Source organism: Protopterus annectens, chromosome 11.part0 (assembly GCF_019279795.1).
Source record: "Protopterus annectens isolate FY-2018-M chromosome 11.part0, PAN1.0, whole genome shotgun sequence".
NCBI classification, from domain to species: domain Eukaryota; kingdom Metazoa; phylum Chordata; order Ceratodontiformes; family Protopteridae; genus Protopterus; species Protopterus annectens.
The window spans coordinates 1310745085-1310770082 of record NC_056745.1 but is presented as its reverse complement, the minus strand read 5'-3'; the positions used below and the strand labels follow the sequence as shown (position 1 = coordinate 1310770082).

At 40.6% G+C, this 24998-nt stretch overlaps 1 protein-coding gene across 1 annotated transcript in view; it reads right to left on the bottom strand.

Moving 5' to 3' along the window:
- TNPO3 (transportin 3) overlaps window positions 1-24998 on the bottom strand; it is a 2808908-nt gene that overhangs the window by 394318 nt on the left and 2389592 nt on the right. The gene's annotated exons all lie outside the window — the stretch shown is intronic.

The following is a 24998-nucleotide window of genomic DNA, read 5'->3' as shown; positions in this document are numbered from 1 at the left end:
TCATTTGGTGTTGTCAAGGATGGTATGTATGTACCTCTGCATCATCATCACCAGTTATGTACCTTATCAAAAGAATAATGCCCCTGTGGATAGTACAGAAGATTTGGATAAGCTAACAAATGATTAGGAGATCCTGCTACAATGCGGGACTGGGAGATTCCCCTTTCCTGCACTGTAGTGCGATCTCCGAGTGAGAATTAAGTAGCAGGGGGTATATATATAGGTTCATACTAGGCTATCTGCCCTAGGGCATTTATAAGCCTAGCCAGAGTGTGTTTGGCTTACGCCACCCCTTGGAATGAGTACACTGTGCCCATTTTAAGGTTCAGTTTACTGTACCTCTGTCTAGCAGTGACACAGAAGTGACCCCCGGGGTAAACCTACGATCTCCCATCCACTCGTCAAGATTTCTCTTGAAGAGAGTCAGTGAGGGGCTTTGCCTAACATGGACTGGGATTTTATTCCAGAGTGAAGGGAGCCTCTGGGTTATGAATCTGTCCCTCCAGCATGTCCTATGTATTTCTGTGCTGAGGTTCAAATCTCTCGCTCGCGTAGCTCTGGTGGATTTGGATTTTCTGAGGTGGAGCATGTCCATTAATTCCGGGCTGGACATGGGCTTGTATGTCAGGCATAGATCGCCTCTGAGTAGGCGGTATGCTACTGAGTAGAGCTGGAGTTTCTTTAGCCGGGCAGCATATGGCATATGTTTGAGTCCCTTGATCCTTTTGGTGAGGTACTTTTGGGGTCTTTCCAATTGCTGCAGGTGTCAGGTAAGGTACATCCCAAATGGGGCATTGTACTCAATTATGGGCCTGATGAGGGATGAGTAAAGGGGCACAATGATCTCTCCCGATCTAGATGTGAATCCCTTCATGATAAGGTGGGCAATATAGAAGGTCTTTCTAACCACTTTGGCAATGTGAGTGTCAAATGAGAGGTTACCGTCAACTTGGGTCCCTAGGTCCCTAATTACTTCTTCTGTACTTAATGGATTACCACCTATGTGGTAATTTGTGGGCACTTTGTTTTTCCCAAAGGGTATGACTATACACTTTTTGGCGTTTAGTTTAAGGCCATGGCTCTGGCACCAGTTTTCCGTTTCTATAAGACCCTTTTGAAGGATGCTTGTGTCCGCTGGGGAATCAATTATGGTGCCCAGTTTGCAGTCATCTGCGAACTTGGTCAGCCACAATCCTCCCACGTTAGCCTGTACCTCAGAAAAATAAATACTGAACAAGAGAGGTCCCAGGACCGAGCCCTGTGGGACGCCACTTGTGACTGGTTTAGAGTCTGACATGGCTCCAGCAGTTCTGACCTTGTGGGTTCTGTCCTTGAGCCAGTTTGCAACCCATCTTATGACATAGGGGTTTATATTTAAGCTGGAGAGCTTGTCTATGATGCCCGAGTGGGGTATTGTGTCGAAGGCTTTTGTAAGGTCAAGGTAGGCTGTGTGAACTACCTTACCCTCATCAATGGCCTTGGTGACTGTTTCAAAAAAGTTGACCAGGTTCAAGAGGCAGGATCTGCCCTTAAAGCCGAATTGGGTAGGATCCAGTGTCTGTAGGTCCCCAATGTCTTTGTTTATGAGTTCCATAATGATCCTTTCCATAGCTTTGCAGACCAGGCTTGTCAAGCTTATGGGGCAGTAGTTTCCAGGGTCCGTAGAAGCACCTCCTTTGTGGAGTGGGACCACTGTTGCTGTACGCCATTCTTTGGGTACATATCCTGTAGTAAGGCTGAGATTAAACAGCTGCCTTATGTGTGGGTTTAGCTCTTCTTGGAGTTCATGTAGCACGCAACCCGGGACACCGTCTGGTCCCATTGATGCTGTGTTTTTAGCTTTGGAGAGGGCGGCTCTCACCTGGGCATCTGAGATGTTAGGGAGGCAACACTCTGCTGGGATAGATATTTGTCCCTTTGTGGGGGAGGGGGGAGAAAAATTTGCACTGAACCTGTCTGCTAGTATGTTGGCAATGTCTGTGGGTTCGGTGTATTTTTTGTCATTTTGGACCAACTCTGAGCATATCTGGGAGTTTCCACTCAGGTTTCTAACATAACTAAAGAAAGCCTTGTGATTATCTTTAGTGTCTTGTGCAATTTTTCTCTCAAAGTTGGCCTTGGATGATTTTATGAGTAATCGTAATTTTTTGCTAGTACTGATCAGAGATGCCTTCCCTTTTAGGGATTTTGCTCTATCATGTAGTAGCTTCCTCCTTCTGTTGTATAGCTTATTTATGGCTGGGGTCCACCAGACAGGACGCCTGCCTTTGGGGGAATGGATCTTGGTTTTATTTGGGATTGCATGATCCATGCATTCCTGTAGGTGTCCATAGAATGCATTTATAAATGATTCAGCAGAGTGGGCTGTGGTTTCCACTGGCCCAGGGGCCTTGAAGGATTCCATTTTGGTCTTAAGAAGTGTGAAGTTAGCTTTTGAGAAGTTCTTCACTGTGGTCTTCTGTGCTGGGGGAGGGATGTGGATTTCCAGGGAGATTAATTTATGGTCTGATCTTACCAAACATGGGTATACTTCTGCAATGGAGCATTGTGTCCCCATGTTTGTGATGATCAGGTCTAATATGTTTTCCTCTCTTGTGGGAGAGGTGACTAGTTGTTCCATAGCATTTGAGTTTATGAATTCTAGGAACCTTTGGGCTAGGGTATTGGGGCTTGAGTAATGCTCCCAGTCTATGTTTGGGTAGTTGAAGTCCCCTAATATGATGGTGTTTGGAGAGACCTTCATATTTTCCAGTGTCTTTAGGAAGGCCGAGTGGGGTTCCTGAGTTTGAGAGGGTGGTCTGTAGCATGCTACAAACTGAAGGGTGGTTTTGCCCACTGTTAGTTGCACATGGATGGTCTCCGATGCTTTGTGCATTGCCACTAACCTGGAGGTGTGGGTATCCTTGATGAATATGGATACTCCCCCTCCTTTTGTGGTTCGGTCAAAGTTCTGGGGCCGAAAAGCATGATATGAGGTATAACCTGGTAGTGCTGGGGTGCTCTCGGGAGCCTTGAACCAGGTTTCTGTCACTGCACAGACATCGATGTTCTCCATACTGAGGAGGGCTTCGAGAGCGTGCATCCTGAGGTTTAGACTTCTGGCGTTGAGCAGCATTACCCTTAGTTTCTTTGTTCTTGTGTTTTTTAGGGAGGTGGGTTTGTCTTTTGAGCCTTGCCTAAAAAAGGCACTATGGGGGGTGGCAAGAGCCTTTGCCAATATCCGAAAGCCCAGGGGTAACAGGTACAAGCCGTCCCTTGCGAAGCAGCGTGGCTTGTCGAGCATTTCATCCCAAGCAGACAGACATTGGATCCCCTTAGAATGACACCAATACTTAAGCCAATTGTTAAAATTGATCATTTTGTCTTTGTACTGTGGCATCATTCTTGGTGAGGGTAAGATGCTGCTCAAGGTCAGGGTCATACCGGCCTGGGCTACATAATCAGAGAGCTCCTCTATGTCTCTTTTCATGTAGTCCAGAGAGGTAAGTCTCAAGTCATTCATACCAGCATGGACAATGACTGAGTCATATTTGTACCTGCTTTGGAGTGACCTGGAGTGCTTGTATTATGTGGCGGATTCTAGCACCCGACAGGCAGCTTACTGTGACCTTTTCCTTGTTCAGCCTGGTGAGTGGGACGTCAGTGTGTCTGACTATAGAGTCACCTATTACAAGTGTGTCAGGTATGTTGTTTAGCCTTAAGGGCTGTGACTGTTTGGCACACTGACTTTGTGAATTATGTGTTGCATGTGTTTTGTTTTGAGGTAGTGGTTGCTTGGATGTCTGCTTTGGAGGTCTCTGTTGCTTTGGTAGATTTCTATTAAGAGCCTCCAAGTATGTTTTTGTGTGTTTATGTGTTTGGTTTGCAGTTGTGGTAGGTCTATGTGAGACTGGATTTGTGGTGTGTGTGGTTACCTTCCCCTCCTGACTGGTTATGCCAGTACTGAGTCGAGAGAACTCAGCCTCCAGTTTGGCTATATGGTTGCGTCTCTCACATATATTTGTATTTGTTTGGAGGAGGAGAGAATAGTAAAGTAAAAGGGCAACTAATAACAATAGCTAGAATGACCTCAAACATTGAAGATATTGACAAAGAATTGAAGGGGTTGTTACCTTATTTCAAGAGAGAGGTTACCCCAGAAAAACATTGGATGAATACGTTAATTACGTAAGAAGTGAATGGGGAAAAAATATAAGCCATTGTTAGGGAGATTAGAGAGCACTAAAGAGGGTAAAAGCATAACAGATGGAGAGAATAATAGGTTTGAGAAAGCTATGGTAGTTCCATATGGAAAAAATACATATGAGGTAGAGAAAATAGTAAAAAAGAACTGGGTTATATTAAGGAATAACCAAAGGTTGTGGAATATTGGTGGTACTAAACCAAATTTTGTATATAAAGTAGGCCCTAATTTAAAAAAAAAACTTTTGAGAAGGGCATGAAAAATAAAAATAGAGATGGCACTAAAAATGTGGACATTGTATGCAATGTAAATATATTTGCTTAGATGAGAAAGTAACCATCAATAATTCTTTACAAACCACGGTTAGATTTGAAAAAAGTCATAGTCAGACTACAGGAGTTATATTATTTGGCTATGTGCAAGTCCTGTCCCTCATTCTATGTAGGCAAGACAGAGAGAAGACTGAGGGACAGGATTTACGAACATACATACCAAATTGCCACTAAGAATGTAAATAATGCCCTATATAGGCATTCTATTAGTTGTGTGGCATATAAGGAGTTTAGATTTGCAATTTTAGAAAAAGTGTCACAAAACCCTAGGGGGTGACTATAGAAGTTATATTGAAGAAAGAGAATTATGATGGCAAATACAATTACAAGCAAGTCAGCCCCCTGGGTTAAATGAAATAATTTCAATAAAACCTATATTAATTAAGATGGAATGTGGAAAATGAATTTTAAGGTACTTATGTTTTTACACAATTTTATATATTTGCATATGCATTTATATTATTGTATAAATATATATTTGTCATATTCATATACAATTTTAAGATGAAATCTAGAGCACGCTTATTTAAACACACGCACACACATATATATATATATATATATATATATATATATATATATATATATATATATATAGATCATTTTTAATTTGTAATGTACTATTTATTATATGTTAGTATGTTTTAGAAATGGGCCGAGTTCTAAATACTTGAATTTTAAATGTCTTTTAAAAAGTCCATCTAAAAGGAATGTTTCTCTAAAAGTTGCACTATGTAATTAAATTAATTAATTGACGATGACATCAGATAACGGGGATATAAGGAGGGAAATGGGATAAGCAATGTGATTCTGATGAAATCCCTATGGAAGGGAAGAAAGCGCTCAATCTAATTGTCTGTATATTTTTTTTAAAAAGTTTTGTTAATAAAATTGGTCGTGAGTGAACGTATATACAGCGGTGTCTAGTTTGGTATTATTGGTGGACATTGACACTGCTGGGCTCATTTTCTTGTTTTATTATATAGATATACACACACACACACACACACACACACACACACACACACACACACACACACAGTCTTCAAATACATCTCTCCAACATCAGTAGTAACCTGTTTGCATTACTTTCCTGTGCAGGTGCATCCACCTTGTGGCAGTGACATGGCTTCATGAGTAGGAGAATGACAAGTGAGAGTGGTTGTGTGGCCATTCTTACAGTCATCAGGCTGCCAGCCATGCATCCAGAAGTGAAAACCACTACAACTTGTGCTTCCCCACATCTAGTGTGAAAGTATACTGGAATTGCAAGAAGAGGTATTCATTGGAGCGGACTCCTGCAGTTGTTGAAAGAGAAGTGTACCATCTACCCCGAGCCTTACATTCTTGTGCTGCACATTGGCAGGAATGATGTCACTACTAACCCACTCGGAAACCTACGGTTTCAAATCAGAACAATTTTTGAAAACCTGCAGTTGTGGTGGCCACGTTGTCGTTTTGTGTCATCTGACATAATTCCTCACCCGATATGGAAAACAGCAAACAGTGAACGAGCAGCACACAAGCCCAGGTGTTTATAGAATGGGTTCACACATGGCTTGATGCACAGAGTCGGTGGATCAGAAATCTGCCATGACAGCATCACTGCAGAAGATATTCCCCTTTTCAGAAGCAATGGCGTTCTCCTGAGGATGGCACTGTGTTGTTCTTGATTGACCTCCACAATGGCGTGATGACAGCTGTGCACAATATATTGGTAACATGCAGTTAGTGAGAACGAATGGAAAACAGCCATGACCAAAGTAAGACCAGTATGGTAAGAAAGTTTATTATTATATTTTATGAACACCGTTGTCCACTACTGAACACACAGGAAAAACTGCTAGGGAACCTGTACACATGCTAAGTAACACTTCACTTTCAGATTGCAAAATAACTATCTGTATGCTGTGCGGAGGTACAGATAACCATCCGATTATGAACTGTGTTATGTAAATGATGACATTTTTCTTAGTTTGCCAAACAACTGTGGTAGGGAGATGGTGAACATGCTGAGTACGAACTGTTTGAGGAGAGTGCCACGTAAAAGAGAATATGTCAATAACCATCCTGCACACATATCACAGTTTGGTTACAATTAGGTTATGAGAGTTAAGATTTATTTTCCTACTGTGCTAAATAACTTTGTCAGGGAACATGTCATCAGGGTAATTAACACCTCATTTGAAGGCAGTATTATTAGTTACAGGATGGAAAAAGAACTGTCTGTATGCTGGACAAATGTACAGATATCACATTATGCTTAGGACTTTGGTTATGAGAATTATGATATTGTTTCATACTTGGTGAATAGCAAGCTGACATGTTCCCTGACAAAGTTTAGTAGTAACTCATTTTGAAGATACTACTAGTACTTGCAAGATATAAAAATAACTGTATCTGTTTGCCGTGCACATGTCCAGATATTAAAGTTTGTTTGGGAACATGATTATGAGAATTATGAATTGTATATATTTTGCTAAATAACTATCAAGGAACATGTCATCAGGGTAAGTAATATCTCATTTTGAAGGCAGTATTAGTAGTTACAGGATGGAAAAAGAACTGCCTGTATGCTGGACAAATGTACAGATATACTTTGTTTAGGACTTCGGCTATGGAAATTATGATTTTTTTTTCATATTTTGATAAATAACTTTGCATGTAATTGTGCCACGTGATACCTCATTTTGAAGACAGTGTTACTCCTTAAAACATTATGAAAGAACTGTGTCTGTATGCTGTACACATGTACAGATATCAATTTGTTTACAACTTAGGTTATGGAATTTATTAATTTTTTCATATTTTGATAAATAACTTTGCTAGGGAGCAAGTAATTGTGCTAGGTAATACCTCATTTTGAAGACGGTGTTGGTCCTTACAACATGGTACAAGAACTGTGCCTGTGGCCTGTACACATGTACAGATATTACAGTTTGCTTAGGCCTCAGGTTATGGAAGTTATGATTTTTTTTTCATATTTTGGTCAATAACTTTGCTAGGGGGCATGTAATTGTGCCAAGTGATACCTCATGTTGAAAATAGTGTTTGTCCTTACAACATGATAAAATAATTGTGTCTGTATGCTGTGCACATGTACAGATTACAGTTCGTTTAGGACTAAGGTTATGAAAATTATGATTTTTTTCATATTTTGGTAAATAACTTTGCAAGGGAGCATGTCAATGTGCTAAGTAATACCTCATGTTGAAGAGGGTATTAACAGTTACAACATGGTAAAAGAACTGTGTCTGTATGCTGTACACATGTACAGATATCAGAGTTTGTTTAGGACTTAGGTTATGGAAACTATGATTTATTTCATATGTTGGTAAATAACTTTGCAAGGGAGTATGGCAATGTCCCAAGTAATACCTCATTTTGAAGACAGTATTACTACTTACAACATGGTAAACGATCTGTGCCTGTATGAAGTACACATGTGCTGACACCACAGTTTGTTCATTCTTATAAGATAATTAAAATTTTGCATTTGCAATATTTACTATTATGCCAATATTTTTGCAAGGGAGCATGGGAATGACACAAATGATGCATCATTTTGAAACTGACATTGAGCCACACAACTTGTACATGGATATGTTGTCCATCTGTTACAGGTGATGAGATATTATACTTTATCAATTATGAGAAATATAATATTAATTATATGCCTGTGAATATTTCCGTAACAATGCATCACACAGTAATGGTTAAGGTATCATTTTAAAGCTGACATTCATACAAACAAATCAATTACAAATTGTATGGATCTACATTGGTACATTCACCAAGATATTGTGATTAGTTTTACCAAAAAGGTAAATAATATGCCGAATATCATCATTCCTTGGCAAATACTTAATAATAACTTAGATATGCACTATCAATATTTACACTGTTGGAAAAGTCAGTGTCTGCTGAACAACTTTCACATTTACATCTTTTGTCCAACTATTATGGTTAAAGAGTTATGATAATTTGTTTTCTGTATGGTATTACACATGGATGATCTGAAAATGAGCTCAGGCTGCACTGTTGTTCCTATGGTGGAAGTAAGCAGGCAGCATTTTCTGAGCTGCTCCGGAGTGAATGAGTTAAGGAAGGGCTTGCAAAGTCTAGAAGAAGCTAGTGAAGACATATTCTCCCTCGCATGAAAATTAGAAATAGCAGCCAGTTGGTTCCATAGCAGAACTAGCACCTTGTCAGAAAATCCCCACCAAAAACTCTAATACCGCTGAGACGGGAGTTGTGAAAGGATCCAAATCCCATTGAGAAGTCCATATAGAGAATCTTTTCCACTTGCTATGATATGCTTTTCATGTGGACGATTTGTGAGACGCCATCAAAATGGTTTTAACTTGAGTGGACATACTGGGAGTCCTAATAATCAAGGGAACTGCAGCAGCCAAGCTGTGAGTTTCAGTTTGTCCAGGTCTGGGTGAGGACTCCCCGAGGGTTGTGAGATGAGATCCAGATTCCAGATCCATGGTGGAACTACTAGGTGAGACCAGAGGGAGGGGAACCAGACTTCACGAGGCCAGAGTGGGGCAATGAGGATTACTGTGTTCCCCAGCCTGCGAGCTTTCTGTATCGAAATAAGAGGTAATGGAGGGTGGGCATAAAGAAGACCAGGAGACCAAGCATGCACCAATGCATCTCTGGGGAATTCCCCCTGAGGGGGGTTCAGAGCAAAGAACTAGTTGCATTTTGCATTGGAAGGAGATACGAAGAGATTGCAGCAAGGATGACCCCCCCCCCCTCGAGAACGATCTCTTCCGCTACTTAAGGATTCAGAGACCACTCGTAAAGCATCAAAATAGTCCTGCTGAACTTGTCCACTTGAATGTTGCACCATCCCAGAATGTGCATTGCCACCAGAAAGCAGCCGGTGGAAACGGTCTATTCCCACACGCTCGTGGTTTCTTGACAAAGGGGATAAAATTTGGTTCCTCCTTGTTTGTTGATATACCAGACTACTGACATGTCTGTCTGGATTGCAATAGTCCCTAGAGGAAGATGGGCATGGAGAGCTTGCAACGTTAGAAGCACTGCCCTCATCTCCAGGACGTTGATATGCAAACTGGTCTTAGAAGAGGACCACGTGCCCTGGACATTCCATCCCAAGCAAAGCCCCCCCCCCACCCTAGCTGGGAGGCGTCCGTGGTCACTGTGGTTTTGGGAAGTGATAGGAGAAAGGGGCGTCCTCTGATAAGGTCCGGGGAAATAATCCACCACCAAAGAGAGCCCCTGCAGACTCAAGAGATGCAGATTGGATGAGATAGGGGAAGATCTGGTAGAGACCACTGGACAGCTAGCGTTCACTGAATCTCAATCGAGCAAGGAGTAGATGAGTGATTCTGGCCGCCATGGACCCCAGTGCCCATAGAACTCTCTCTGCTGTAGGAAGTTGACCTTGGAGAATGTATGAGACATGAGCTTTCAGATTGTGTACCCTTTCTGGAGTGAGGTAAAACTTAATTTGAATAGTATCCAACTGAGCACCAACTCTAGAACCTGAACAGCAATCAGTGACGAACTGCTGATGTTGATGGTGATGCTCAGGCTGTTTGCTAACAATAGGAAATAATCCCTGGCTCAGCAAAGTAGATGCTTGGTAGGGGCAGCAAACAGCCAATCATCCAGGTAAGGGAAGACCTGAATTCCCTGAAGCCTCAGGTGAGCCGCTACAACTGCCATCACTTTGGTAAACACCCTGGGGACTGCGGTGAGACCAAATGGGAGGGCTCTGAACTGATAATGATTGGCTCCCAGCTGGAAGTGAAGAAACCTGCAGGAGCACATGCCCATCTTGATATGATAGTACGCGTCCTGGAGGTCAACCAAGCACATCCAAGCTTTTTCCTGCAGGTAGGGCAGGACATATTGAAGAGTGACCATCCGGAATTTCTCCTTGGCTACTGACAGGTTCAAGTTGGATAGATCCAGAATGGGTCTTAGGTCCCCCATTTTCATTGGCACTAAAGAACCTGGAATAAACACCCAATCCGCATCGGTCTAGGCGGACAGGTTGGATGACTCGCTTTCTTAACAGCTTGTCTATTTCTAGTGCTGTAACCTTCCTTTGCACAGGTGGAATGTCTGGGAGGTGTTTTGGTGGGAGAGGTGGTTTGGTGAAGGGGATGTAATAACCTCCGGATATAATTTGCAACACCCAACATTCTGATGTTACAGACTCCCAAGGTCAGCAACCTCCCTGCACCAGAGGGATAGAGGCCCGGCAAGACTCCCATCTGGATTTCAGTGCGGATGAACTTCCTCATCATCCTGTCCATCCCCACCTCGCTAAGACTATTGGTAGACCGGGAGGAAGCCACCGACACTGACCGGGAGTGTCGAGGAGAAGTCCTTAGAGGAGACCGAAATACCTCTGGCTCAGAGGAGAACCTGGGAGAGTGGAGCTGGGGGGGGGATGGGCCTGGTGGGGGTTTCAGCCTTGGGTGGAGGCCCCACCGAAGGCGAACGGTCCGTGGACCGTTTACCCGGTCTCTCTTTCTTGTGGTGTCTTCTCTCCTTCCCCAAGCCTCTTGGCGGGAGTTTGAGTCCCAGAGGTCTGGGGAGGAGAAGAATCAGAAGTGGTGGTTGAAGAGGCCGAAGCCAGGGTTGCGGGGACAGCCATCCCCAATAAGGGAAGTAAGCCCTTTAAAATGAGCTTATCTCTCCTGTCCTTAAGGGCTTGTGGGTTGAAGCTCATGCAAATAAGAAATGGGGTACGCAAATGGGCCACTCCCAAGCACATTACAAGCAGTGTGTGGCCATTGACTGGAGAGAGCTTATGGCCACACACTGTGGACTTCCTAAACCCTAGTTTACGGGGAATATCTGCCAGTTTTCCACCTAGAAGGAAAAACCCAGGCACACACACACACACACACACACACACACACACACACACACACACGATAGGAGTGGAAAGGCCAAAAAGGGGGAAACTGCAACAAAACTTTTTTTTTTTTTTAAACAGACGGCAAAGTGGGTAGAAGAGGTGTGGAAATAGAAAGTACAGAAACAGGCGAAGAACTCTCAAAAAGTAATCACTTACCACCAAAAAAACCCCTCTGAGTTTGAGACCACGATGCTTAGCTATTCGGCGGCAAATGAGATCTGGGGGAGAAAGGAGACAGAGGGCATTGTGGGTAAGGGGAGCTGCTTGGAGCTCAGATCAGGTGCTAGTTATGCGGCTGTGTCGGATCCAATTCGGATCCATAGACCCACAGGCTGAAGATCAAATGAAGTCAACTACTTCCGATCTCTGGTTGTTGGGGAAAGGGGAGGGGGCATACAGGAATATTCCCATTCATATGGATGAAAAGACATCTGTCTTACAGGCCTTTTTGCAAGAAATACTGGTGCAGAATCTTTTCAAGTGTCTGCTGTGAATGGAGGCAAACAACATTACTTGGAGTTCCCATAGGTGGACCATCTCCTAGAAGACCCATGTATTGTAGCATATATTCATGAGGGTCTATCCTGGACCTGTGAAGAGCATTTGACATACTATTCTGCTCTGAAAGAATGTAAGTATAGGGGTAGGCTGTGCTGAATTATCAGTTCCCAGGTTATCACAGTGGGCATTAAATAGTTCCCCTTCCTTGTTTATGTACTACATAACCGTGCTGTTTGTGACCACTAAAGAGGTCCTGGATTCCACACACAACTCAGGGCTTTTAGTGCATTTACCAAAGTCATAACTTCTTTGATGTTTATGTACTACTTTTTTGAAATGATGGTCCCAAAGACACTGTACCTCGAATCCTTTGGATACAGCACCCCACGTAAAGTCTGAAGCACTTGTGGTTATTGACCAGGCTGGGCCGACCCAGATTCTTAAACAGCTGATCTACCTACCTGTGAAGTTCCTTTATGGTAAAGTTTGGCACAGTGATTTGAAAGGACAGACAGTTCTGATGCGGGGTCCGGACAGATTTGAGAAACCACTAAATTTTTCTCATTGTGCAGTCTGGCTAGGAAAATCATGAGAAATGTGGAAGCTATATAACTCGAAATCCTGAGGTATTCCCTTATTGTAGGTTAGAAGATGCTGAGAAAACTGTTCTTAATAAAACGTCACTTTTCCTAAGACAGAAATGTCATGTTTATCAGGAATTCTAGAAAAAGGTACCCTGTGGGAAGGAATGAGAGATAACTTCTCCATACAGAGTTGAAAACCTAAGTTCTGAAACAGATTTCTAACAAAAAGAAATACTTTTGAAAATTTTGAATACATACTGCAAAAATAAGGCAAACGTCCAATTTGGGAAATGTGTAAACGTCTTGCAACCTGCATAAGGCAATCATTGGCGCTAGACACTTGTGAATGCCCTTGACATTGTAGACAAACTAAAGGGTGAAGAGAACTGAAAATGTGAACCAGTAACAGAAAATTTTAAGCATCTGAAGTTCCTATGAATGGATATACGGTGGTATGCACTGTTTAGATCTAGAGTTACGAAGAAACTCTGAAGAGGAGTGGGGGGGGGGGGGACGACGACTGCAGAGTGAGCATTATGAACTTTGGAACCCTGATATGAAGATTTCAGACAGATCCAGAACAGGTCTCCAGGTTCCCCCCTTTTTGGGAACTAGAAATATTCTTGAAAATTATTTTTCAGTCCTCTGGTACAGTTTCTATCACTCCTTAGAAAAGCATATGAGCAATGATGAGAGGAAAAAGGAGGGTCTGATTTTTGGGAAGGAGCACTGTTGCTTCCCACGGAGCAAAACAAGAGGGACTGTAAGAAGCCGACAACGTTTTATTAAGAACCCGCACATAAGGCAGCTGTTTAATCTCAGCCTTACCACAGGATACGTGCCCAAGGAGTGGCGTACGGCAACTGTGGTCCCACTCCACAAAGGTGGCGCCTCTACGGACCCTGGTAATTACCGCCCCATAAGCTTAACAAGTCTAGTCTGCAAAGCTATGGAGAGGATCATAATGGAGCTCATAAACAAAGATATAGGGGACTTGCAGACATTGGACCCGACCCAGTTTGGCTTTGTCAAGGGAAGATCATGCCTTTTGAACTTGGTCGACTTCTTCGAAATAGTCACCAAGGCCATTGATGAGGGAAAGGCAGTCCATACAGCCTACCTTGACCTTGCAAAGGCTTTCGACACAATACCCCACTCGGGTATTGTAGAAAAACTTACCAGCTTAAATGTAAACCCATATGTCACAAGATGGGTTGCAAACTGGCTTAAGGACAGAACCCACAGGGTTAGAGTTGCTGGCGCTGTGTCAGACTCCAAGCCGGTCACAAGTGGTGTCCCACAGGGCTCGGTCCTTGGCCCCTATTGTTTGGCATCTACTTCTCAGAAGTACAGGCCAACATGGGAGGACTTTGGCTGACAAAGTTTGCAGATGACTGCAAACTGGGCCATAGTGGAAAGTGCATCGGACACTGATATCCTTCAGAAGGGACTCACGGAAACAGATAGCTGGTGCCAGAGCCATGGCCTGAAGTTAAACGCCAAAAATGTATAGTCATACCCTTTGGGAAAAACAAGGTAACCCCAAGCTACCATATAGGTGGCAATCCACTAAGCACAGAAGAGGTTATCAGGGACCTGGGGACCCAGGTTGACAGTGGCCTTTCTTTTGACACTCACATTGCTAAAGTGGTTAGAAAGACCTTCTACATTGCCCACCTGATCATGAAGGGATTCACATCCAGATCTAGTGAGGTCATTGTTCCCCTGTACTCTTCACTTATCAGACCAATGATCGAGTACAATGCCCCATTCGGGATGTATCTCACCCGACATCTGCAGCAATTGGAGAGACCCCAAAAGTTCCTCACCAAAAGGATAAAGGGACTCCAAAATCTGTCATATGCTGCCAGATTGAAGAAACTCCAGCTCTATTCAGTCGCATACCGTCTGCTCAGAGGTGACATGTGCCTGACATACAAGGCCATGTCCAACCCGGAATTAATGGACATGCTCCACCTCAAAAATCCAAATCCACCAAAACCACTAGAGCAAGCGACTTAAACCTTAGCACGGATATAAATAGGACGTGCTGGAGGGATAGATTTATCACTCAGAGACTCCCTATGCTGTGGAATAAAATCCCGGTCCATGTGAGGCAGAGCACCTCGCTGACTCTGTTCAAGAGAAATCTAGACCTGTGGATGGGAGATCGTAGGTTTACCCCGGGAATCATCTCTGGGTCACTGCTGGACAGAGGCACAACAAACTAATGGGCACAGTATTTTTTCATATAAGGGGTGGCGTAAGCCACAATAATTTGGGCTAGGCTTATAAATGCCTTAGGGCAGATAGCCTAGTATAAACCTATGAACCTAAATGGTCAGACAGCACCAATAACACCACAACAGAGTAGACTACTGAGACAAGGAAAGAGAGGATAACATGGCAGATGAAATGGGGGAACTTCTTTGAAGGTTTTCTTTTTCCTTGACAACTAGAAGGGAGAAGTCTGATGTACCAGCACTAGGATCCATAGACAGCTGTGTAAGGACTTTAAATCACTGTTTTTCAACATAACTTTTGAGGGACCTAAGCTGATTCCTTATTTCAACAGTAAATAATAAACATCTACAGCACGACTGGATGTTGTATTGCTCTCATATGTAGAAGAGACCAGCTGTGTACGAGTCGCCATATGGTAGACGTCCAAACAGATGTTTCTCATTTCTCTTAGACATAAGAAAAAAAAAGAACTTACCTGCTTACTATCTCAGACTGGCTGACCGCTGAAATGCTGAAGTAGCAGCAAAGGACTTCAAATGGTTTATCCAATGACAAGGTCCTGAATTTTGATGCAGATTATCTCAGTTTTTATACTGTCAAGCCAGCATGTCTCCTTGGATATGGAGGTATGTAAAATGTGCGCAAGATCTTTGAATACTGACCAGATGTCCAACCCTTAGCAGGATAAGTCCCATATAGCTTGAGCTACTGCAATATTTATCTAATGATGAACATTACATATTCAAAAACAAAGCCATGTATAATACATGTAAGAAATTACTTTATATCCGAATAACTGCTTTGTGAATAATAATATGGAATATAAATGGTCTTGCAGGTACAGACACAGAAGAGAGAACTGAATTACATTATGAAATGTAGACTGATAGCAATATTACATAAAAAGGAATAGGACAGAAATAAGCATATGAATTTGACAAAAAAAGGATCTCAGGACGGATATTTAGCAGTGTAAAAGGAACAAAAGAAAATGTGAAAGTGAGTACAACAATGATAGAATAAAAGGAAACAATGGCAGGTTTGTGGTAGTAAGGGGTTACCTGTGGGGGACAGTATTATGCAGGCACATACTCACATTCCACCTAAAACTATCTTAGAACCTAGAGAATTTTGGGGAAAATTTGCAAGCTTTTAAACAGGGGTTATTTATGAGTGGGGGTTGAAACCTGATCTGCAATACTTAAGCTGTATTAGGAGGAAAAAGAAGGAAAAATACAGCAAAGTGGGTAGATTTCTGTAGTAGTATATGAGAATATTTGGTATGGAAGATGTGAATTTAGCATCAGGAACTCAGATGGAATTTACCCGAGATGCAACCAGACTAAATTGGACATAACTATACTCCACAGGAGTATGTGTAGTGAATTCAAAGTTTTAATAACCATCCGATAACTATCAGAGCATGCACCAATAAAAACTAAGGTAAAGACGTAAAAATGAGACACTGGTACATTCCTTCTTACCTGCTGAGAAGACAGGAACTTAAGGAATGGGTAGTGGATATGATTTGAGAGTTCTTGGGTAAGATTTAAATTGCTTCTGAAGGGGTAGCTAGTGACAGCATGAAAATGGACTTTAAAACCATGGCAGAAATGACAGACAGATGGGAAAGACATAATGCACATTATTTAGAGGTGCTAACAAAGGTAAAAGTTATGCAGAAGAAGGGGAATCTTGTAGAAGATGAACTACAGAGTGCTTAAGAGAAAAATAAAGGAGTATTTGGATAACAGGCATGACTTTCAAAGGGTTGCTCCAAAGGCAACTATTATTTGGTAAAAATTGTGGGGAAAAACGCTTTTAACTTAAGTGATGTGGGCAACAGAAAGTAGAAAGAGTTGCACCCAAACTAAAGGAACAAATGTCAACAAAAATAAACATAGGTCATATACAGGTATTAAAACATACTAAAAACATTTTGGGAATGGGGATAGTGGACTTAATTATGCCAAAAGTAGAAGATGACCATCAACAATTAACACCTAAGACAGGAAAAGTTGACATAAAAATTGTGATGTATAATCAACGGGGAAGTGTTTGGGAACAATTGGTACTCCTGGGACATTCAGAAGTCAGGGAAAAAGAAAGTGACAAAGATCTGTAAGGTTTTGTTTAACAATATTTTAAAAGGAGGAGAGTACCAACATATTGGAAGAAAGCTGTGGTGGCTATGTTACCCTGAGAGAGTAAAGACCTCCCTCCAGATCCAGCTTCATCTAGACCCATTCCAATTTTAAACCAGAATTATTAAAAGTTTATGTCTATACTAGCTAAAAAAATTGCAAAGGTGTTTCCAAAGTTTACAGATATCACTCAATGTGGTTTCATGGAGGAAAGGACATTTTTGACAGCATTAATAGAAAGATGATGATCTACAGGGAATCAGAGTGCAAAAAACACTTCAGTTGGTGGGTCCTGATACAAAGAAAGCATTTGATGAACTGCAAGGAAATTATGAACACAGCACTAGCATAATTTGCATTCCCTGACAGAATAATCATGCCACAGATTTGGAAAACTATTCTAATGAAAGCCTTCCTAAATCAACCCCAAAGATATTTCTCATTTCCATCCAATACTCATCCTACCAATGCTGCATAAACGTCTTGAAAAGATAGTCTACACCCATCTCTCTCTCGATATATATATATATATATATGCATGCAATAGTACCACCTGCTCTACTCAAAACAACATAGATTTTGGTCTGGATGAAGTACTGTGGCAGAACTTTGTTCCATAACCGATGACATCCTGATAAACTCTGACAGTGGCCTCCTTAGAGGTGTCCTATTTATAGACCTGACAAAGGAATATGACCTCACTGACCACTACCTTCTGCAAAACAAACTAATAGAAATGGTCAGTCCAGCCGCCACTCCCTGGTTTATAAACTTTCTCATGGAGAGACACTTCAGAGTTAACATACGATCCTCCCAATCAGAATTTTCACCGATTAACAAAGGTGTACCAGAAGGATAGATTTGTGCCCCCCTCCTTGTCTACATATTCATTAACAAACATCTTTGTGATCTCCCCCATCTCCTAATTATCCTCTATGCAAATCACATGGTCATTTACCTATCAGGTCATACTCACACCAGCATTCAATGCCAACTCCAGACAGACTTACCTGAGCTCCACAAATGGCTCCTAAACGACTTCTCAACCCCACTAAGAACAAAACTATGTTTTTGGAAGTCCACAGAAAATACACCAATCACATGACTGTTTATCTTTGACCTATATAATCACTCCAAAGAGACATCCTCCACCTTCAAATACCTAGGACTAAGAATTGGTCAGTCACTTCAATTCCAAGCAGCCATTGGCAAAAGGAGTTCTCCTTTCTTAACATGAATATGAGCTACTGATTTTCGCCAAGAAAAACAATGACCCACTCCAGACCATCTCTAACAGCATTTGCCAATTCATTACAAACTTAACTCCCTATGAACACCACTGCATTACCCTAGAGAAAACCAAATGGCTACCCATAAAACAAAGACCTAACCTACTTTTACAATCCCAACTCTACAAACTGCTAAACCTCCACACATTTACTCCACTTGCAGCTAGACTTGATGAAAGAAAACTCTTCTTACAACCACAGACACTACTCAGAAGACACACAGACTCACATTACACCTAGAACAAAAGTCCACAATGTTGCACATGCTTTCTCCTCTCAGGCACTAACTCTTTAGCAAGCTCTCCCCACTGACAAAGGAAATCAATACTTACTCCAAATTCAGAATGCAACTCAAAAAGTACTTCACCCAACCAAATACTCCTACTTCAATGCAGAACACATCACCTAACCTTTCTCCTTTCAGAGTCTCCTTTTCTTTCTCAAGACTTACTGCAGATTACTTCCAAGATGGCTGCAAACTGATGACAGTTTAATTTCAGCTCTCCCCGTGTGAAAAAAAAGAAACTGTGATAAATGTCAGTAAATCTACCAATTTTATTCCAATTTTATTAAAACTCAGTTACTGGCTAGTAAGTGCACTGCCTGGAAGCTATCAAAGAAGAAACTTGGAGAGCTTGAAAGAAAATCAACTAGAAAAGTTCGAGAAAACACTGACTGGGAAAAATCCTGCAGCTGTACAGCAAAAAGCAGTTCAAGCTCCAGATTTCATCCAAGAGACAGAGTCCAGTAATTTATGCAAAAATAAATCAAATGTGCTCAGAGCTGATTAAAATAAATGAAACACTGAATGAGTACATCAACTAAAAACAAAAGGCTGGAAAATGAAAGACGCTTAGCTATTCACATTAACTGACAGAACTCCAAAAATCAGGAGATGAAACAAAGAAAAGACTGTCTTGTCTATGAGACTGCTCAATAAAAGTGGTTTCAAAAATGGTAGAGTTAGAGGACAGAACACACAGAGAAAACCTAAAATCTTCTGTTGTACCAGAGAATCTGGAAGGAACAGACATGTATTTTATGAAAGCACAAAGACTGGACTAGCATTCCACAGCAGGAGTTGTTACTTGAAAGGGTACATGGTGGGCATGCCCCAAAACCTTGCCATGAGAAAGCAGTAAACCCCTGTAATAGTAAAGATGCAATCATAACAGCATAAAGAGTTGACCCTGACAAAATTGTGGCAGAAAGGTAAAGTATTAAAAATTGGAGACAGCAGAGTGCTTGTGGAAAATGATTATTCACTGTACACCAGGCAGAAGAGATACACATTTTCCCAGCAATTAGGAAATGTTGAGAGGCAGGTGTGAGATTCAAGCTGCTATATCCAGCTGTCTTCATACTATTACTCCTGGAGGATCAAAGTCATTTTTGATACAGAAAAGGCTAAGGAGGAAATACAAAAGGTAATCCAGCAAACAGAAGGGGACTCAGAATGATCATTCTTATAATAAAACTCAGACTTTGCCAGTGAACATTTTCCAGTGTTCCAAAGGAAAACGCTTGACAGAGAGAGAAAAAGCACAGGAGTTGACCAGAAGAATCAGTAGTACCTTGGACTTGAACCTGAGTCTTGGGTTGGGAGATGGAGATGAACAGGAAGAAGACTAGCAACACTGAAATTACTCGATAAATGTGAGACTATAAAGCACCTATCACATTTAAGAAATGTGACTTCACAAGAAAATGTGGCTAAGAAAGATTGGACTATTGATGAATCTGTTAAACTTGTGGTGGAACTGAAAGGCATATATCCCACTTAATGTCACTAATGTTTGGAAGGACACTAAAAAGAAAAAAACTAAATAAAGCAATTTTCATTGCTAACAATATTTGTATAAAATATTTCATGATATAAATTGCATGCTATATAGCAAAGCATTTTAGTGATTGCTGTATGTGATAAACTAATGTAAATAAGTACTTTTTTTCTTTAGTTTTAAGAAATGTAGGAATCAAAATGTTGAGAGAAGAACGGCTGGACAAAAGCATGTTTGCATTAATATACTGCAATCTTGGGCTGCTGTAGTAGGGGATGGGGCATAAAACTGCACTGATTACAATATAAGCATAGTTGAACTGTTTTCACTTACTTTTGCATAGGTGAATGGATTAACATCCTTGGCTTAACACAAGTTTTCTGTGCATGCATATGGGCTTTAAAAATAAAAGAATACTGTGAATGTAATGAAATTTTTCCCTTTAGCAAATAAATGTACAGTGTGAATAGAGAAGTCTGCAGCTGAGGGCAGCTGTACATTATGTTTTTATGTTTCCATGGAGTCAAGCGGACTACATGTACAGGCAATGAACCTTGAGAGTTCTGGGCACTGTTTGCTGAGGGAATTGCAAAATAATTAAAAGGTACAAGGGGAACTAGTTTAGCAAAAAATAAAGTTTGAAATTACTGAATGTGAATAAGAGATAGCAGCTTTAATGATACCTAAATACTTAAATGAATTTACTAGAACAGTGTATAATTCAGTTTTATTTAAAGATAACCAGTGTCCTTTTTCTTAAGACTTAAAGTTAATGTTTTCCTTAAAGCATACAAGTTGTTTTTCACATCTAGGAAGGGAATATAAGATATGAACAGATAGTAATTAGTGCAAGTAGGAACACGCCTAAGAATGGATAACCTTAATTTTAGGTTAGGTAAATGCTTGTGGGTGCAGCTGTTGATTTGGGAGAATTATTCCTATCAGGAGAGTTGAACTTAATTACTTGAAGATGTAGATAGAACACGTTATGGGGGTGTTCTATTTTTTTTTTTTTTTCCTTAGGGTTTTCATTAAAACAAAAAGTCTTGTAAAATGTGACATGGGTTAAAATGAAGATGACAAGAAACAACCGTACAAAAGACCGGCCCAACAAACATTAGTGGGTGCATGAAACAAAAGCTAGAAACTGACATTTGAAAAAGCTGTCATACACAATAGATGGAATAGTAATTTATCATAATGGCTACACTATCCATATTATTTTTAGATCATGAATGGCCTCACGGATATCGACAAAAAGGTAAAAAAATTCAAGATTTGATAGCCGATCTGAAGAAGGCTGAATAGCCGAAAGCGCTCATCACAGATAAAGCTCCTTTTATTTTAACTTGCAATAAAGTATTTTTAATGTGTGGTTCTACATCCGTGGTGGTTTGCACTTGGATTTTTGTCTTTTGCTTGTTTATTTGCCGAAGAGCAACCTTTAGCAGCCATAAGGGTATTTCTTTCTTTCACACACAAAAAGGTATTAGTACTGAATTTATATTAAGACATGTACAGTACGAATAGCAATGCTACAGGAGACGCATTTTGAAAAGAAGCGAGCATGTTAAGTTGATAAAGAAAAGATTTCAGCATGGATACGCAATATAATGGATAAAGGAAAGAGGGAGTTCTTATACTAATTGCTAGAGAAGCTCTAATAATGACAGAAGAGGGGAAAGGATAATAATGTTAGATTTGTGATGGTACGGGGCTACTAGCTAAGGAGGAGGATTATGCTGGCATATATTTATATTCCACCTAAAACTGCTATTACGGAGCTTAAGAAAAGTTTGGGAGCAATAATCAGCTTTCAGCAGGGAATATTACTTATAAGTGGAGGCTAGAACTCAATTTGCAACAGTGAGGATGTATCTGGGGAACCTATAAGGGAAAATATAACATAAGGTAGATTTCTGAGGAAATGTATGAAAATGTTTGGTATGGAAGAAGTGACTTTAGTAGTAGCAACTCAGAGAATTTATGTTTTACTCCTCAAGGTACAATAAACTAAGCTACACCACATAAATTAAAATTCACAGGAACATGTGCATTTAATTGAAATCTTTAACTCATTAACCCCGAGTACCTTTTCATGGCACCACGCCATGAGAAGATACTAATTGTAAGCCATTACCCCCGAGTGCCCTCAACAAGCGCGAGTAATTTTACAGTTCTATTTTAGCCCCATTGTTAAAAAATAAGTTGAAAAAGTAACTGAACTTTGACAGTTACCTTCTCAACTTACATTTCAGCATGGAGTTACGTGATGGTAATATTGGAATTTTTTTGAGGAAAAATTCCTGTCAAGTGCTGTATTTTGAAGACAGGGGCTATGAAAAAACTGCGCCTGCATTCTAGGTAATGGAACTGTTGTAATCCCGGAAATGGTGGCTGTCATGTAAGCATGAGTGCAAACAGAAACAGAAGAGAAGCGTCTGGAGCTACGACTGAAGATTTTAGTGCTGAAGCTCACTAGTTCAGAGTTATTCAGTCCTGTACGATAAAAGTTTGAAATCATTCCTTCCAAGCGATTTTGCTGTGTCTAGCTGCTTACAACTCTGGTTGCCAAATTGTACAATAAAATTAGCGTATGCCTTTGAAAGTGGAAGAAACCTTGTGCAGAATGCCCTCGGCTCCAGGCGGATTTTAGTCCAGTGCTCTCCTTATACAGCTGAAGGGAAAATAAAGCGGTAATGTAAAATTAATTTATTTCGCTTAAAAAAACAGTGGTCAAAAATCAAATGTGATTATGCAGACCAAACAGTAGTTACACATGTTTGAATCAAGTTTTTGTTAGATGAATGCACAGTATGTACAGAATGGATTTTCACCTCTTTTCTTGTGAGATGTAGCAGCTGACCTTTAATTGAAAGATTTAATCAGCATACGAAAAAAACAACATCATTTTCTTAACTGTTTTTCCCCCCTATTTATCAACAACATGGGAAGTTGTTTTCATGGTGCCATGTAACACTGAGCCCAGCATCTCTCAGGTGGTAATTGAGTTTTACACCAGTAAAGTTGCTGGCAATAGAAATGTGTGGGATGGTTTGGATGCTGTGAATGCAAAATTGTTTAATTTTTCTGATGAAGATTTAAGAAGATAGAGTTGTTAGTTGAATTCCTTCAGGTTATTACATAGTTGCTTTTTTATGGATATTGCTTTAGTTTTCAGTGTTTTCAGGTTTGCATTAAATGTGTCTGTACTTTTCCGTTATCGGGGCAACAGCTCTAATGAGCTGTTGGAAGGTTATCATGCCGTCGCAATGATTTTATATAAGCACAGAAAATATGTTGTGTATTGACCTTTTATAAAACCGGTTTAACTAGTCCAATATTTTTTTTTCATTAAAAACGATACGCAACTGTAGACCATTGGCATAACGGAGGAGTGGTTGCCACAAACGGTTTGAGCTCAAGTAATTGATGTTTAGTAGCTGTGTAGTTTTGTGTAACAGTTTAAGTTTGGGTAAATGAAATTTGGTTGCTGCTGTAGTTGTCATATTGCTAAGTTGGATGTATTTGCCTTTTTAAAATATAAGTATAACCTGGGGCTTTGAGTGAAATGTCTTACCATTTTAAAATGTATTATTCATTTCTAGATTAGTATTCCTTAATCGTTAATTGCTTAGCAAGTGCAGGTGTCAGCTTTCGAGTAGCTTGTGTTATAGTACTGTTTTAGTAGCAACAGAGTTTTGATTTATTAATAATTTAATAATTTTAACTGTTATGTCTCAAAAAAGACAAAGTCCCTTACTCCTACACGACATCAGTGAAGGTAACGGTTTTAGAGGGACATCAGCAAAGGGGACGTATAACACCCTCCCACAGTTCCAACTAACTGCCTAAATTCGTTGTACTTTCTGTCTGTAGTAAAACGTGGAAGAGATTAACAAATACAAAACACATATGTACCATTTGGTAAGGGACTTTGCCTTTTAGAATGGGATACACTAGCCGCTGTTACCGAAAGCAGCTTTGATGGGAGTCCAAATGAAGGCCTCAGTTTTGGCTGTAGTGTGGTTGTAGTGGTGGGCTGTTTTGAAAGGTAGTTCGAGAATGTAGTTTATTGTTCATGCTTAGTGTGAATATTGAGAGTTTTAACTACAGTGCTAAGTTTTTGATGTGAGGAGAGGGAAGTCATGGAATTTCTGTTCTTCTGATGCCAACTGTTTATTACAGGAAAGTGGAGATGATTTTAAAGCTGTTTTCCTTTTTATACAGCCTGTTTTGTTACCATTAACATCCACAACTTCTAATTCTAGATTTGGCCTTCTCGTGAAATATTTTGTAGAGGTTGTACTGTCGATATCCTGCAGCTGAAGAGAAACTACATGGTGAGTTTATGCTTTCCACAGCCTAGGCACTGCTGGTGCTTGATATGAAAGGGTCATCATCCTATCCTCATTGTCATCTTTATTGTGATTATTGGAACCATACAGGTTAAGTTTTACAGGAATCAGGGTATGTTTCCCTGGCAGGTAGAGAACCTCAATGTGTAAACAATACTGCTAATTTAAAATCAACTGAACAAAAACTTCTTTGGACCGCTTTCATCAGTTTGCCATGAGTACTCCTGTTCCTTTCTTGAATATCCCACTCACTTAATGTTGTAATATACCTGAGCCTTCGGATTTGCAGGTTTTCCTGAGCTGAAACGTGATTGTAGCTTGCATGCCAACTCTGTGATTCCAGGAAGTTCATTTGTTAATGAAAACTAAAGCAAACATACAAACTATGAAACTGTATTAGGAATACAGCTGAGCAGGCTGTAAATGCATGATTTACGGCAAAACAGCTATATGTAGATCTAAAGTAAATAAATGTTTTTATACAGATAATAATATTCTGTGTGGAGATGGAAAGTAATCATCCGTTGCTGTTGTGGTGAACTGTGAAGGAAGAACTTCACAAAGATTGTTTTATTTATTTTGAGTCAGATACATTTGGAACAGTCTGAGTAGATGTTTAGCAGGTTAGTAGACCAGCCACCATCCCAAAATGAGTGTATTAAAACTAGATGA